Source organism: Corvus kubaryi, unplaced genomic scaffold (assembly GCF_017639235.1).
Source record: "Corvus kubaryi isolate FWS band 111438036 unplaced genomic scaffold, C.kubaryi_AGA036_p1.0 134, whole genome shotgun sequence".
Lineage (NCBI taxonomy): Eukaryota > Metazoa > Chordata > Aves > Passeriformes > Corvidae > Corvus > Corvus kubaryi.
In genome coordinates this window covers 4,520,423-4,535,531 of record NW_024580668.1, presented here as the reverse complement: position 1 = coordinate 4,535,531, position 15,109 = coordinate 4,520,423, and the positions used below count along the sequence as shown (strand labels likewise).

At 41.5% G+C, this 15,109-nt stretch overlaps 1 protein-coding gene across 2 annotated transcripts in view; it reads right to left on the bottom strand.

The window, feature by feature from the left end:
- CDH4 (cadherin 4) overlaps positions 1 to 15,109 on the bottom strand; it is a 424,578-nt gene that overhangs the window by 156,209 nt on the left and 253,260 nt on the right. The gene's annotated exons all lie outside the window — the stretch shown is intronic.

Genomic DNA, 15,109 nt, shown 5'->3' with positions numbered 1-15,109 from the left:
CTGGGTTTTAAACACAAATCCCAAAATATACACCCCACATTGCCTGGGAAGTGTAATGCATCGCAGGCACAGTAAATTTTCATTATTTGGTGTGACTTTGAGTCCTTCTTTGTGGTATTTTTTTAAACTATGGATTCTCTGCATAGCATACTTTGGTGTTGGAAATGTTACAGAGCTATGGATAAAAATGGAAATGGTGGGACCATGGTTTTGACTTAGAGCAACCGGCTCACTATCAGAAAATTCATGCCTTATAGAATGATGAATCAATGAAATGTAGATTTGGGAATGCTCTTCAGAGGTTACGCAGTCCCAATACTTAAATACTCAGTGGTCTTCTAGGATTCCAGCAATTACTTTTGAAAGTCTGCAGAAAAGATAACTAGCAAGGGCTTTTGTTACCATATGGTGACCTGCACTCCCACCAGAAAATGTTTAAACTTTCATAAATCACAAGACTGCAAGAGACGTTCTCTTCATTTGAGGTAAGATCCAGTGGGAATACTGTTCTCTGAATTTTACAATTTTCAGCTTTTTTTCTCAAAAACTCCCCCTCTCACCCCAAAACCAATGCCCCAACACACAAGAACACTGCAGGAAAAGCTATGAAAGCATTTTCTGAGGCTCCTGCCATTTTAAGCCACATTCACTGTTTGTCTTACTCCAAACATAAAAACCCAAACACCCTCCAAGCAGGTATCTGTAGGCACTGATTTCAGTGGGAATCATTGCTTCTAGTTTGACGTAAATCCATCTATTAGCACATTTCAGTTCCTGATTGGGAGGCAAAGAAACAGGCAGTCACCTCAAGACTAGGCAGTGTATACAAACTGAATGGTGTATGAAAGTTACACTGAGATGTGGCTCCAGAGCTATGTGGACCTTCTCCACAAAGGCTGGAGATGCTGAGAGCTGGGCACAGCAGCAAGGAGCCCATTCTCACTGCTTGATCATGGCTCTGATCTCTGTTACCTGTGGAGGGCAGACATCAGCTGGCTACAAGGATTGGAAGCATTTGTGCCAAAATGCAACTATTTTTACTGCAAACCTTAAAAACAAGCCTGTTCCAGAGCTGAATTTTCACAGAACAAACAAGTACAGTCTTTTCAGTCACACACAGAGGCACATTTCTCAGGTCCTGTCTCACACTCGTGATGTGGGTTGTGTTCACCTAAGTGCTGTTTACACACCTTCAATGAGAGATCACAACACCATGCTCAATATTTAGATGTTGCTCTTAAAATGCTCACTGAAGTGTGTAATGAACAAAGAAACAGAATCATGGTGTGGCAGTGGGAGGCTTTCTTGGGATAGTCAGGATATTGGTAGGCACTGCTGACCTCTTCCTTCCTATGGGATGCAATCTGCTATATCCAATAGAGGTTCCATTTAAAAAGGGTTTTATTGTCAAGAAAGGTATCTTTTCTGAACACTGATGAAAACAATGTTATCTAAAGAAGACACCCAGAAATGCATGACAACATGAAATAAGACTATGAGACATGAGCCACAGAAAAGTGGATATCCCCTATTTTTTTTAATTGGCTTGTGATTCCCAAATGGAAATCCTTTGAGAGCAGGTATTTGGATCAGTTTATGTAATTGGCAAGTGAGCATGGGGACAGATTATGAAAGGATGGTCAAATAATTTGTGCTCTGCTGAGTTTACACAGTGGAATGAGTCTGAACTAAAGACAGACTTGAGAATTAACATGAATCCCAGAGCTCCGTGCATACCGAAATAATTAGTGTCAGCTCAGCAAGGCAATACCAGCCTTTTTAGTCTGTATGAAATACTTGCTGGCAGGTGACTAGACAGTGACTAGCTTGCTTGTCACTCGATGATGTTTTCCTATATTAGAATAAATCATCAACATGACTCTGAATTTGATATGTAGAATTTCAAAGCATCTTGCAACAACAATTTTTTTTTCCTTTTTTAAACAACAGTTCTCTTTTATCTTCATTTGTTGACAATGCATTCTCATGACCTTAATTTCTCTGGTGTTGTTTAAATATGTTGTACATGTTTTCTGCTGTTTAAAAGCTGTGAGACAAATGCAGTAACAAAGTCTGGTGAGTATAAATGCCAGAACTATTCAGATCTCTGACTGAAACATCCAAGAACATATCTGGAATAACAGCATCGTCTAACTGTGAGCCCCAGAACATTCTCCTGTGTTTTTGAGTTTACAAGAATCTAAAGTTCAGCTCAAAAGCAGAGAGTGACACCAAATTCAATTAATTCTAAAATACAGCTTCCAATTCTGGTTTTGCTGAATAACAGTTTTTACTGAGATTACAACTGCTCCTTCTCTCATGGCCTCACTGGCCATATGCTTTCCGGAATCTCAGAAACATTTTTGAAAGATAAAGTATTCCTCTATCTTTTGTAGTGCCACCAGAACACAAACTGTCCATAGTCCTTCAAAAATTCCACTCAAGCACCTCTAGTGCTGCTGCTTTAGGGTGGTTTCCCTCCCATTGTTTTTGTGACTCTTTTATGTATGGCACAAGGGTGATGGTGTGCAGCACAAGGGAAGGCAATGCATGAAACACGTGCCCAGTGGAAAGTGAAATCCACTCTCCATTCCAAAAATTACACGGTGACATTTATTACTTGTTACAACAGGATCAAACTCCAAACTTTTCTACTTCTTTTGGAGATCTCTTTCTCTAGTGCTAGCACAATATCTGTTTCTTTTTAACTCACTTTCTTTCCCGTGCCTCTGCCTTTCCGTGCTGGGTCCTAAAGTCCTGGTCACAGACGTGGATTGTTGCTCTGTCCCCTCTATAATTTGCTGGCAGAGAGAGAGGGGCAAAGCAAGATGCGTTCTAACCTAAGACTGTGAGTCTCAAGGTCTTTAGAGCCCCTTCATGGTCGCCAGCAACTGATGCCTTTTCTTGGTCTTAAAATCAAGAGTCAAACACGGTTAGAAGGGGAAAAAGGGATTTTACCTTGGTATTTATTTTAAGGATCTTTAGGTGAACTACATCTAGGTTGAATGCACTGAAATGCACACTACAATGCACACCCCTAAAAGATCTGGTATAACATTACAGGTCTTACTAATTAGCATATCCACCAAAAATTCTCCAGTGAGAGGCTTGAGTGAGCCCCCCTCCCCAAGGAACCTTCCCCTGGATGGTTCTATCTTGGTTTACAGAATGTGTTCTGGAGAGGACGTTGGGGTCTGGGGCACACTAACCTCTACCTACGAAGCTTCTAAAATGTTGAGTCTCTCAGCTTGACAAAGAAGTCCAAGAACGTAGGCAAAAAGCACTAAGAACACAGAAGTTGTAAAAAGGTATAACAGTGGTATAAAAGAAAAGGCAAAAAAATCTTCATGGCATTACAAACACAGAACATGTGAGCACAGTCTTTGGTAATACAAAGATAACTAAAGGAGGACATAAAATAGTCAGATAATTCAGTAATTATGCCTGTCTATCACTTTAGGACACTGATAAGCTAGAGAAAAACAGCTGAGCCAAAAGAGATGAAAACCTTCAAGATCAAGGTGAAAAAGTAATTACAGTGTGAGATGAAGAAAAACAATGGGAGAAGAGCCCATGCTGGCATGTAAACTTGTTAGGAGAGTTTGGATTCAGCAGGATCTAATGCCTTAGTATTTGTATTGGGGCCGAATCTTCCAGAGCTTGCTCATGAAGCTGAGCAGTCCTGTGCTGGCTGCAATATTTAAAGCCCGAATTCTGCAAGCCTGGGATTGACACTTGGCTCTGAGTTATCCCATGTCTCTTCCAGTGGGCTTCTGGCCCATAACTGTGACACACATGGACAACACCAATGCTGGCAAATCATAACGCAGCCATTGCATCTTCTGCTGATAAATGCTTCTTTGGAACGTGCAACTCTAATATTTGTTATGAGCAGTTGTAGGGCAGGGGAAGAGCCTCTTGGAGACCATCCTCCCTGAGTTTGATAAGGCAGTCATGCTGAAGAACTGAGGATTCACTGCAGCACAGTGTGGCAGAATCTGCCCTGCAATTCCCCTTGCTACGTTTTTGGTTTGGGCTTTTTTTGGCTATTAGCTGAAATCAATTAAAAACATACTGAAGTCAATCAGAAACCTTTCACTGAGATGGCAGATCAAGCTCTCAGAAAGCAATGGGAGGTTGGAGGAGGTGCAGCCTCACCTCTAAGTATTGTGAGAAGAACTTTCTTCTCCCAGGCTGCTTCACAGAAGGTGTAGGGGTGTCTTGGAGTCCATGTCAACAGCTTCAATGGCCTCTTCCAGGAGACATTTCCAGTCCCTTTTCAGTCTAGAATTGCCTTTAAGGATGGGGAACACAACCTGCTGCATTCGGAAGAGGACACAGAGCTAAACACCACAGGGACTGTCAGACTTCAAAACCAGATTTAGGACACCTTACTCCAAACTGGTGTGGCTGTAGGGTGCTTCAACTAACTCCACTTACACTGATGTTGAGAGCTCAGGGACATTCCTTGTCTGCACTTGGCACTGAGAATAAAGGATGAGTTGGAAAAGCCATCTAGCGAGTCTATAAGCTCCTATCAGTGTTGGTCTTGGACTCGTCAGCCTTTCAGTTGTTGGGAGACTCAGACTAAACCCAACCTCTGCTCGTAAAAGAGGTCAAAAAATAATCCCCTGAAAGAACAGGACACGTGGGATGCCAGCAGCCCCTCCAGCTCTATCCTGCTCGTGACAAGAAGGCTACGAGCCGCTGACTTTTCACTAGTCCACAAATAAAACCAGAGAGTGTGAAGAAACACCAGCTTCCACCTTCCGCTACACTTAGCAGTAGCCAGTCTCGCCAGCTGGCTTGTCTCCCCTCCCAGCCAACCTGCCTTTGATATCCGTCAGCCTCTGGCTACGGAGACATCTGGAAGTTATTATCCAGCAGAGCGTATCACAAACCCATTTACATAATATAGTATCATATTTTGTGTTCCTGCTTAGCTGAGCATTTTGGATCACTCTAGTGTTTGGGTAAATAAGCCACCATTCCCTGTATAGAAATAACAAGTGAGTCTTAGGGTACGTTTGGTGGAGATTAATAATTTCACAGAGTTCAACCCGAAAAACGAAATGCTCCAGATTCAGCCCTAAAATATATTATTCTTGCACTTGTAATAAAAAGTACCTGCAATCGAAGTAGAGGAAATAATGCCTCTATTTCCCAGGTATCAAAATTATTTATGATTTAACCTGTTTTATTTATATGCCAGTCTTATTATTTTCATAGGATCTTTAACACTTCACACTACACATTCTTCAGAAAAGAAATAATACTTGGGTTACTTTGTTTCTATGTCACTCGTAGGGTTTAACTGAGGCAACGTGTTTTTAATATATTTTTATCAATACAAGGGGATACAAAGCCACCTTTAGTCCGTTGCTCAAACATATTTCCCTTCATCTCCTATATCAATATACATTTTGAAAACTGGTTCGATTTTCTACCAGGGAAAAAAAAGAATCTATTTAAAAATATTTAATCTGAAGCATTTTTGCTTGTTTCCATGGTAGCTGCGGAAAGGACAGGAGAAAACGATATTTACCAAACAGAAAATAAGACAATGAAAATAGAGCTTAGTGCTTTAACAAAGGGAACATGAGAGCACTGCAGAATAAACATTTGCATGAGTTCTGTTCGAAGGAAACAACATTTTGCTGACATCAGGGATGGCAGTGGAGGACGAATGAACCCTTTTTTCCCAAAATGCACCATTTCTCCAGTTTTTGATCTTTCAGTATAGAAAGATATTCCATTTTGTGTTCTCATACAGTAGAATGAAAGGGTTGCAGAACAAACAGCAAATTTATTTATTTTACGGTAATTGATTCCTTTTTTATTTAGGTCACTGCTGAATTCGCTGAAGTTGGAGACAGGAAAAAAGTAGTTTTAAAAAGATCAGACTTTTTATTTTAGACTTTAATTTATTATAGTTGTGCTATGTGAAGCTATTATTTAGGAAGTGCACAGGTAAGGAATCCATAATCTGTTTTTCTCCTTATCCACCCTCTAGAACTCTGTGATGACTGTGTGTATTAGCTTTATTTACTAATAGTTGTAAGCTGTGGTAAATTTAATCAAAGATAGCTTCATGTCACATCCCATTACCATCATGGCATAAATTGCCATTCATGAATGATTTGTGTCAAAGAGCTCTGAAAACTATTGTTTTAGCAGCAAGATGTTCCAACATGCACAGCTCTTCAGCAGGGGCATTAAATTAATGTGTTTGCAGAGAAGCCACTAATTGACAATGAGATGGGATTTTGGCAGTACACTTCCACTTTAAAGATAATGAACAGCGTTCAGACACAGAGAAGAACCCCCTCTGCTCCTAAAACTATACAAGTAATTTCTGGTATAAACAAGAATAGAGGGAACCAATCCTGACAGGATATTTCCAGGACCCAAGCAAGCTGTTTGATCATCACGACTTCCAAAAGCAAACAGTGCAATTGCAGCGTTTGTGACCTTTATCAAATCTGGCTACGTACAGTCAAGAATGTTATGTTTGGTTAGGAACTCATTAAACAAAATTACCTCTCTATTTATAGAAACCATACAAGTACAGTATAAAACATTTTAATTAAATCAGCTAGTTAAGCAAAAATTCATTACTTTTTTGTTTTTATCAGCTAGCAGTGGGGCTGCATAGAGTAGTTCACATTAGAGTCAATTAGTAAGAAAAATTGTCAGATTTGGCAAGTGCATGAGCTTCCAGAACACATCAGCTGACAGAGAAGAAAAAGTCTGACTAAAAGCTAACCAAGTTACTGCCCTCAGAGGAGGAGAATGAGCCACGTAACACACACAAATGCATCAGCCATGCCAAAACCTCTTGTTCCCAAGGAGTCAGTGTCAAAGCTCTACATGCCGTGTTCCTTGAGAGCTGAAAAATGAGGCATGCATGCAAATTTAAGGTTGTTAGGTATCTGGCTGGCTTTGCAGGCTTTGGAAAATTTTACCCGATAGAAGTAATAAAATGTGATCAGCGTGACCGAGGAATCAAAATGTTCCTTGGTTTTGCAGGGCTGCAAAGCAAGAAAAAAGCTGAAGAAGAGTAGCAGGTAAAACCAGGGAATTTTTAAATAGGGAGAACACGACACAGTGGCTTGTGAGTCAGGCAGGAGAAGATCCTTTCTTTGCAAAAGGTGCAGCAGGGCCCTTTGTGGGTAACTGTAATTAAATGCTGAGTTGAGTCTGGACTCCGGTGAAAAGAGATGCATCAGCTGGGCATAACCTATGTGGTTACCACAGAAGGCTCTTGTTTAAAAAACCCAACAAATACATGTTATTCTCTATTATCAGAAAACCTAACAAGGTTGGTGAGGGTCCCATGGACACAGGCTGCAGCTAATGCCCCTGGGGCCAGAACGGGGCTTTTCGGGTGCCTGCTGACCAGGCTGGGACAGGAAGTGTTGATTTTCCAGCAGAATTTAACTGAAATTCAGAAATCTCCTGAACTCACCCACACCTTCTGTTGGGTAAGTTATCACCAATTTAAGCTGAAATGTAGCCCAGTCACCAGAGCACTTCAATAGGCTTCGCTTTTGTGCTGCAGTCAGGATGGGCACGGGCAGCACGCTCACTTCGTTACTGAGCAGACACAAAATGCCCACGGGATCTCTAAGGGATGGGAGTTTCAGCTGGGAAGGAGAGGCAGAGCTGTGCTCAGACTTATTCTGTGGTACCACACGGATGATTAGAGGCAGCTCCTGGCCAGTGCACTGCTGGCAGGGTTTTAAATGATCTTCCTCTTCCATTCTCTGGAAGAATCACGTATCAAAGCAGGTACATTAGAAATCCATCTGCCTTTGGTGGAATCTTTCATGGCTCCCACAGGTTTCCAGCACCTGTGATACTCTCCTTGTCACTGTCAGGCTTTGAATATTGCAAGAGCCTTCAATGGACAGAAGAAGATGACATCATCCACAAAGCACAGCTCTTGATGTACTTTTCCTCCTCAGTTTAAGGCTTGAACATCTTATCCCAACTAGAAAAGTTCTGATGAGGTTGTTTCCTTGCAAAGCTCCCCACATCAACTTGACCTTTTCACACTCCCTTTGTAAGATCTAATCTCACAGTACTTCTCAGGTAGGATTGTTTAAGAAACATCTAAATTACTGTTGTACTCTACCTTCTAGTGTTTACAAAGAGACACTTCTATCTTCCAGTTAATGTCATTCTCATAATTTGGAGAAGCCATACACAATGGCTTCAGAACGACAAGTACTTCTCAAGAGCAGGGCTATTAAATCACAAAATACTCATACTTGTTACCTGTAGGTTGGGAATAAAGGTGGTAGATCTTGCCACATACTATACAGTGAAAACCACTATTGCAGCTTGGAATTACCTCTCTCATTCTGCACCTCATCTTGAGAAAAATGTAGGAAATATCTGGGCTAGCAAGCTGAGTTCTTCCCCCCCCAATAAAACTTCTAACAAATAATTGAAGACATGGTTCCAAACCACATTTCTTTTGCTTCTAAAACTCAGACTACTATAAGTGCTCTTCATCACAGAAGGAACCAGGAGCAAGTCTACCCCTTAAAAAGCCTGTGAAAATTTTTAATCCCATTTTATTTTTCTAAAGCATGAGGTTCAAAAGATACATGAATTAAAATAATCATAATGAATTAAATGTAACAATACTCCTCCTCTTCATAATGTTTGCAAGTAAAAAGATCACAAGAGATTTAAAAGATCACAGGCGCTGCTGCTACTTTAGCACAAAGCAAAGTAATTCAGTCTGGTACTTCTCCTCAGTGCTAGCGTGAGAATTTGCCCTTTCAAGTTATCCTTTGGTTATTTCAAGAGGCTCTTGAGAAAAGACTGTTCTTCTTTTTTTTTTTCCTCCAATTCCAGAGTGCACCTAAGAAATGCTCAAATTTGACCATGAGGACACATTTAATTTATCTCCATTTGCAAGATGAAACTTAAGCCTGAGTTTAAATGCTTTGCTGGGTGGGGACAGTGTTTGAGATCCCACTCCTTGCCAGGCCTTCAGGCCACCCTGCCCTGCTGGACACCCATCCCTTGCTCCTCTCTTCCAGCTGGACATGCCACAGGGTCACTACCTCATCCAACAATCCAGGACCTGGCCTCCAGAGGCTGGGAGGAACCTAAACTCTCCTTCACACTGAGCTTGTTTTTACCAATCTGTCTCAGCTTGCTGGGCCAAAGGAAAGATCCTGGACACCCAAAACCCCTAAAAAAAAGTTTATTTTTATGGGCGTGCCTGCATGAAGTAATTTTTGTCTGTACTCAAACTCATGTTTACAAGCAGCTGTCAGCAGATTATCACACCGGTGAAGGTATTGAAGGTATTTTTAGGATATCCAGTCCAAAATACTTTTTTTCAAGTGGCAGTCAGACTTCAGCAGTTACCAACAAAGAACATGAAATGGGAGGTCAAAAGCTTTGATCTGGCAAGGGCAAGGCACACATCACAGGCAGGAGCACGCAGCAGTCCACAGGGTTTGTTTTATCAGAAAAAACTTATTTCTGCGTAGGCAGTTCAATCCTTAGGACTTCTTTATGTTTGAAGGAAGACAGATCTGGAGTGAATTTCACTTACAGATGGTCTTTCGAGCATGGCTTTGAGCCTGACCCTTGGTATGATGCTGACTGCTTAAGAGCTAAATGCGGCAAGTGCAGTGCTTGGAAACTTCCCGTAGTGGGCTGATTTTCCAAGGCAATGAGCACCAGTGTGTCATAGCTTATCTTGGCTTCAGCACAAGGCAATGGGATTCAGCACACCTGAAAATCAGGCCAGGGAAGTTCACGTGTTTTCACAAACACCACTCTCGCCTCGCAATGATTACATGTGAGATGTTCAAATTCACGTAAGTATGAGGTCAGGCAAGTTCAGCAGATGCATGTTCATTATACTTGCACAATTATCATGAGCAGTCTCACTGGTAACAATTATATGATACTAATTTATTAGTCATCCTCTTTCTCATCTTTTCCACTGATCTGATTTGTTAAAACCCCAAACAGCATCTCACAAGTTATCTGAAGGAAACGGGAATCTCTGTATGTACCCTCCCTGACAGATAAATCCAGGTCTTGCTTCACTGATGAGATACAGAAATAAAAATCATTCCAGCTGCCATTTTGCTGGATTTAGTTACTGCCTTGGATTCCCCACAGAGGTAGTGAAAGAGAACAGTGTCAGTCTAATGACCCAGTACTTAAAATATGTATCAGTATTGTCAGAAAAAGGCAGGATGACAACTAAAACCTCCTTTTTTCAGGCCTTCTCTAGGGATAAAACAGTTTGATGGGGCAAACTCCCATCACTCTGATACCATAGATAACATCTCAATGCAGGAAAAAGAAGGAAGAAAGGAAGGGAACACATTTTTTCTTGTTTCCTCCAGGTGCACCCGCTCCAGAGCATCAGGGAGACCGGAGTCATTGGAAGCACAGCTCCCACTGAAACTCTGATTTTCTTCCCTCAAGGGAAGGCTCCCCAGCCTCGTGCAGAGCATCTTGGCTGCACAATAACCCAGGTCATGAATGAGAGCAGTGCTGAATAAGCCTTTCCTTGCCCAGAGACCTTTGTGCTTGTGATCAGCAGTACTTGGAATTTAAAACCTCAGCCAGGTAAAATACCACAGATGATTATTTAAAGGCTTTAAATAAAAGAAACCCTCTGTCTGTAAGAATCAGCTTTTCACATTCACATTGTATGGCTGTGGACTCATAGCTGGGTTATGAAAGCAGCCCAAAATAAGATGAGACATAATAAAACGCAAGCTGGTCTTAAGAAAGAATTGATTTCTGACAGCAGTTCTCAATGTTTTAAACACTAGCTGCAGACCTCATATACTTCCAAGTTTAATTGCACAATTCCCAATGATTTAACATTACAAAAATTTACATATTTCCATGCTCAGAATTTGAAAAGCTCAAACAACGAGAAACTTCGGTTGACATAAACATGATTCAAAGAAAACAGTATTTTGTTTTTCTAAACTAAGTCACTGGCAGCAGATGACTGACATCCTACATGTGCTGAATATATCCTGTACCTCTAAGCTCTTCTGCTGTGAAATCCTCTCTATGCTGTATTTCTATGATCTGGATTTTAACTTTTGAGGTGAGAACTACAGAAAAATAGGTGGCTAAATAAATACACAAGAAAATCTGCCAGATGTGCCTTAGACACATGAAAGGACTGCAAATTAAAGAAAACAATCAATATAAATGAGAGGGTCAGAACTTCAGATGGGATGAGCCAACACAGGGAGTGGAGGAAGTAGATTTTCAAGGAATCATGAGGAGGAGCTTGGACTGATGGACACAGAGGGCAGGGGTGGGGTGAGAAGGACAAATGATACAAATTTCTACTTGTGCACATGGAAGGACTCGAGTTTCTGTGACTAAAAAACGGGACACTCTGAAGACGGCAGTCCTCAGCAATGTCACTGTTCACAAACAGAATCTTCATTTTTAGACTTTTGGTTGAATCAATATCCAATTTTTCAAAATAACAGCATGCACTCTTTGAAGAGAAGACTACACAGCTAATTCCAGATGAGTAAAGCCTGGCTTTACTTTCTTTTCTTCTGGAGCATTATCCCACTCAAGTTCATCTTTCGCAAATGCTGACACAAGCCACAAAGACTTTATATTATTTCATAAACCAGCATTTTTTATCTTTTCTTTTTGCTTTTCTTCTCTCTTTTCTCTTTTCTTTTCTCTTTTCTTTTCTCTTTTCTTTTCTCTTTTCTCTTTTCTTCTTCCCAAACTTCACCCATAGCCCAGACTGATACTTTCAATTGGAAGAACAGGCAGCCAGACAAGAACAGTAGAATAAACTTTATCTTAAGTATTTATTGTTATGCTGGAATATCACTCAGTTTCCTCTGGGGTAATTCAGCACTCTTGTGGGAAATATGTGACCTCATTTGCATTTTCTAATTGAATTGCTATCAGGTTCCCTGCAAGACTGAACAAAAAAGTTCCTTGAGTTACTAACATCGCTTGTATTAACGAGAAAAAAAAGTTTACATTCAGGTGTTTGCTGGGGAGGAGGGGAAATGTATGCTTCATGTATCATAAAATCCATTTTTAAAGTATTTGCCTTCTTTTCTATCATTTCATCCTACTAGCATGGCACTTTAACATAGTAGTGAACTCTTTCATTACAGTGGTTTTCACTGAAAACTGGCAGGTTTGCCCAGGTTATTCAGTCATCTAAAGCAATCAGCACATTTATAAGGCTGACACTGTGAAAGAGGGGAAATTGTCACTGTATTGGGTCCCTCCCCATTAAAATGTCAGGTTGCATCAAGAGCAAGGCTCAGCTGGGGAATCTGGGGCACAGGAATGGACACCAAACCTGATTTTGCAGTGAAAGCACACAAGGGGAGGACTGTCCCAGCAAGAAATATCTGCTGCCTTGGAAGCCCTTGGCCACCACTCAAGTGCTCTCAGCCTGTTCCACAGTTTTTCCGTCTTACATATCCTGACAAGAAAGGATCACAGACACAAAGGATCATTTATTGATGGATTAATCCTCTGTGTTCTCCTGGAAAGCAGTCCACTGCCCCCACTGTGCAGGCAGGCTCACTCCTGCACCCCCAAAACCTCAGCCAGTATCCCAAAAACATCAGTATCTCCTATAACATTTATTCTGTATTATAACCTCCACAATAAACCAAATATAAACCAAATATCTAATAATGGCCATTCCAGGAGGGCTGGTTTTGATGCAGCTTTAAGCCCTGGATATTCATGAACTAAATTCTGATTATCCTTTCAGAGGGGGTTCTGAGGGGCACCAAGTCCCCCATCACGAGGGGCTGCTCTCACTGAGGGCCGTTGCTCATGGAGAGGAGGAGGAACATGGCAAAAGGACTTTTTTTGTGCTGTAGGTGCCAACAGTGATCAGCAGGTGCAGTAACTGAATTTCCTGCCAATTATTTATAATGTCTGGGAACTGTTCAGCATTTTTGCAAAATCAGTCACAAATTTACAAAGTAAAATGGAAATGAATGGATGCACTAGAAGAAAACTGGTCTCTCTCAGGTCACCTCCTTTCTCTCCCATATTTGCCATTTCTATATCCCGAATATAACAAAACAGTCTGAAATGTCTTTAAATATATATATATAGTCTGCTTGAGTCATATTATACTACACTAAACCAAATGTGAAATCTGCTTCTAGTAAAAGCCATAAAACATATAAGGGTCATGGCCTGAAACATATTGAACTGGTTATTGTAAGGTTTGGGGTTCTTTTTTCAGGACAAACACTATTATTTTTTAAAATAATCTCATAATCATATTTATTTCTTTAGTAAACAAAGGATTATTCTGCTTGCAAAAACCACAGGCATTTAAATAAAACACAAGTAAGATGCCTGCTACAGGGACGCACAATAACACTGCTTATGACCTTGTCATTAGTCTTGTTTTCCGTATTTTTCCAGCCTCAAACTACACTCTAATAAGGCTTTTAGAAAGGAGGGATATGAATTTTAAGAAGCTTAGCTCTCTGTTTCCAACCAGAGTTCAGATTACATTAACATTAGATGAATTTCCAACCAAATATTCTACTGAAACAGAAATGTGTGCTTATTCAGGTTTTTTTTTTCTGCTACATTGAGAAGAAATTTAAAGCAGTATATAAGACATCTTACTTTGTTCCTTCAATATTTAATTACTTTTAGAAGGAAGCAATATTTCTTTGGTTAGAAATGGCAAATAGAGTTGACATAACACACAGGGCTTAATTACATCTTGCACAAGCCCAAGCCTTGCTGAAGAGCAGCAGAAGTGTATTTATATGACTCTAAGCCCTGCAAAACCTTAGGGGTCAGTCCACTGGGCAAGTGAGAGATTTAAGTCTGTCCAAGTCCTTTCCTTTTTCTCTCACACGTGGCAAAAATTCTCCCAAACGGCACAGAGTCACATGGTGGAATTCTAAAAATTTGACACAGAAAGTCTCTCCTCCTTCCTCCATCCTGCCCTGCACTCTCTGTCCAAGCACTGCAGAACTGAGGAAAGGAGAGGCCAGTCTTGCTGTCTGGACCATTACTGCCGTGCATTAATCCAAGTTACAGGTACATCCAAGAGACCCCACCTGTCCCTGAAGAAGCCATGGCTGCTCCCAGGACTCATACCTTCATCCTTACTCTGCAGGTCTTCAAGATCCAGCAATAAATCAAGGTCTTGAACCAATTCCCTGCCGAATCCTGCCCAAATGTCACCACCCAACCAGCCCAGCATTGTGCTGTTTGAGTCAGCACCAGATGAGATACCTGCATTTACTCCGTGTAGTAAACGATCTTCAGCCCAGACTAACACTGAAAATGGAAAGGTGAACTGCTGCTGCCAAAAATTATACGGACGAGGCAGGAAAGTGCCAGCTACACCAGGGGCAGCCCCCAGTTCCAGTGGCTCTGTGCAGCCCACCACCACGCTTCACTGAAGGAACACTGCACTCAGGCTGCCACACAGGGACAGAGCCCTCCTGCTTTTCAGCTGTGCGTATGGAACTAAAGCAGAAAGAAACCATCTGTACCCTTCTGACTGAAACGCTGGCTCTGGCTTCTCTCTGTCGGGGTGGGCGAGGGGAGATGCTGGCACTGAGCAGAGGGGACGTTTGGCACCGCAGTGCCACGTTGTGCTTCGCTGCCTGCATCGCGCACGAGCACGTGTCCCTTATCAGGCAGCAGCAATGCTCCCTGTCCTTGCAAGGGAAGGAACAAGCTCAAATCTCCCCTCTGGAAGGTGCGGGGCCATCCAGATTGCTCGCAAGAGTAACTGTGAAAACCAGAGAGATGAGCAGCAGGGCAGAGCTGCCAGTGCATGACTCCAGGCCTGTGCTGTCACAAAAGGAATCTGAACTTACAGCCATCTACAAGATGGTTGACTTTGAGTCTGCACCCTTCATCTGCTGGTTTTACTAGGAGTCAAGAGAGATTATCAGCAGTGAAGTGCAAACATGATGCACATGACCTGCAGTGTATAACAGACAAGTGGTCGCTTTAAAAATACAGAAGTATGAACTTAGAGAACACTTCCTTTACTGGTGACCCTAAAGCATTTCTGTCAGAGAGGTTCAAGGATCATTTGCAAGGAATTTGA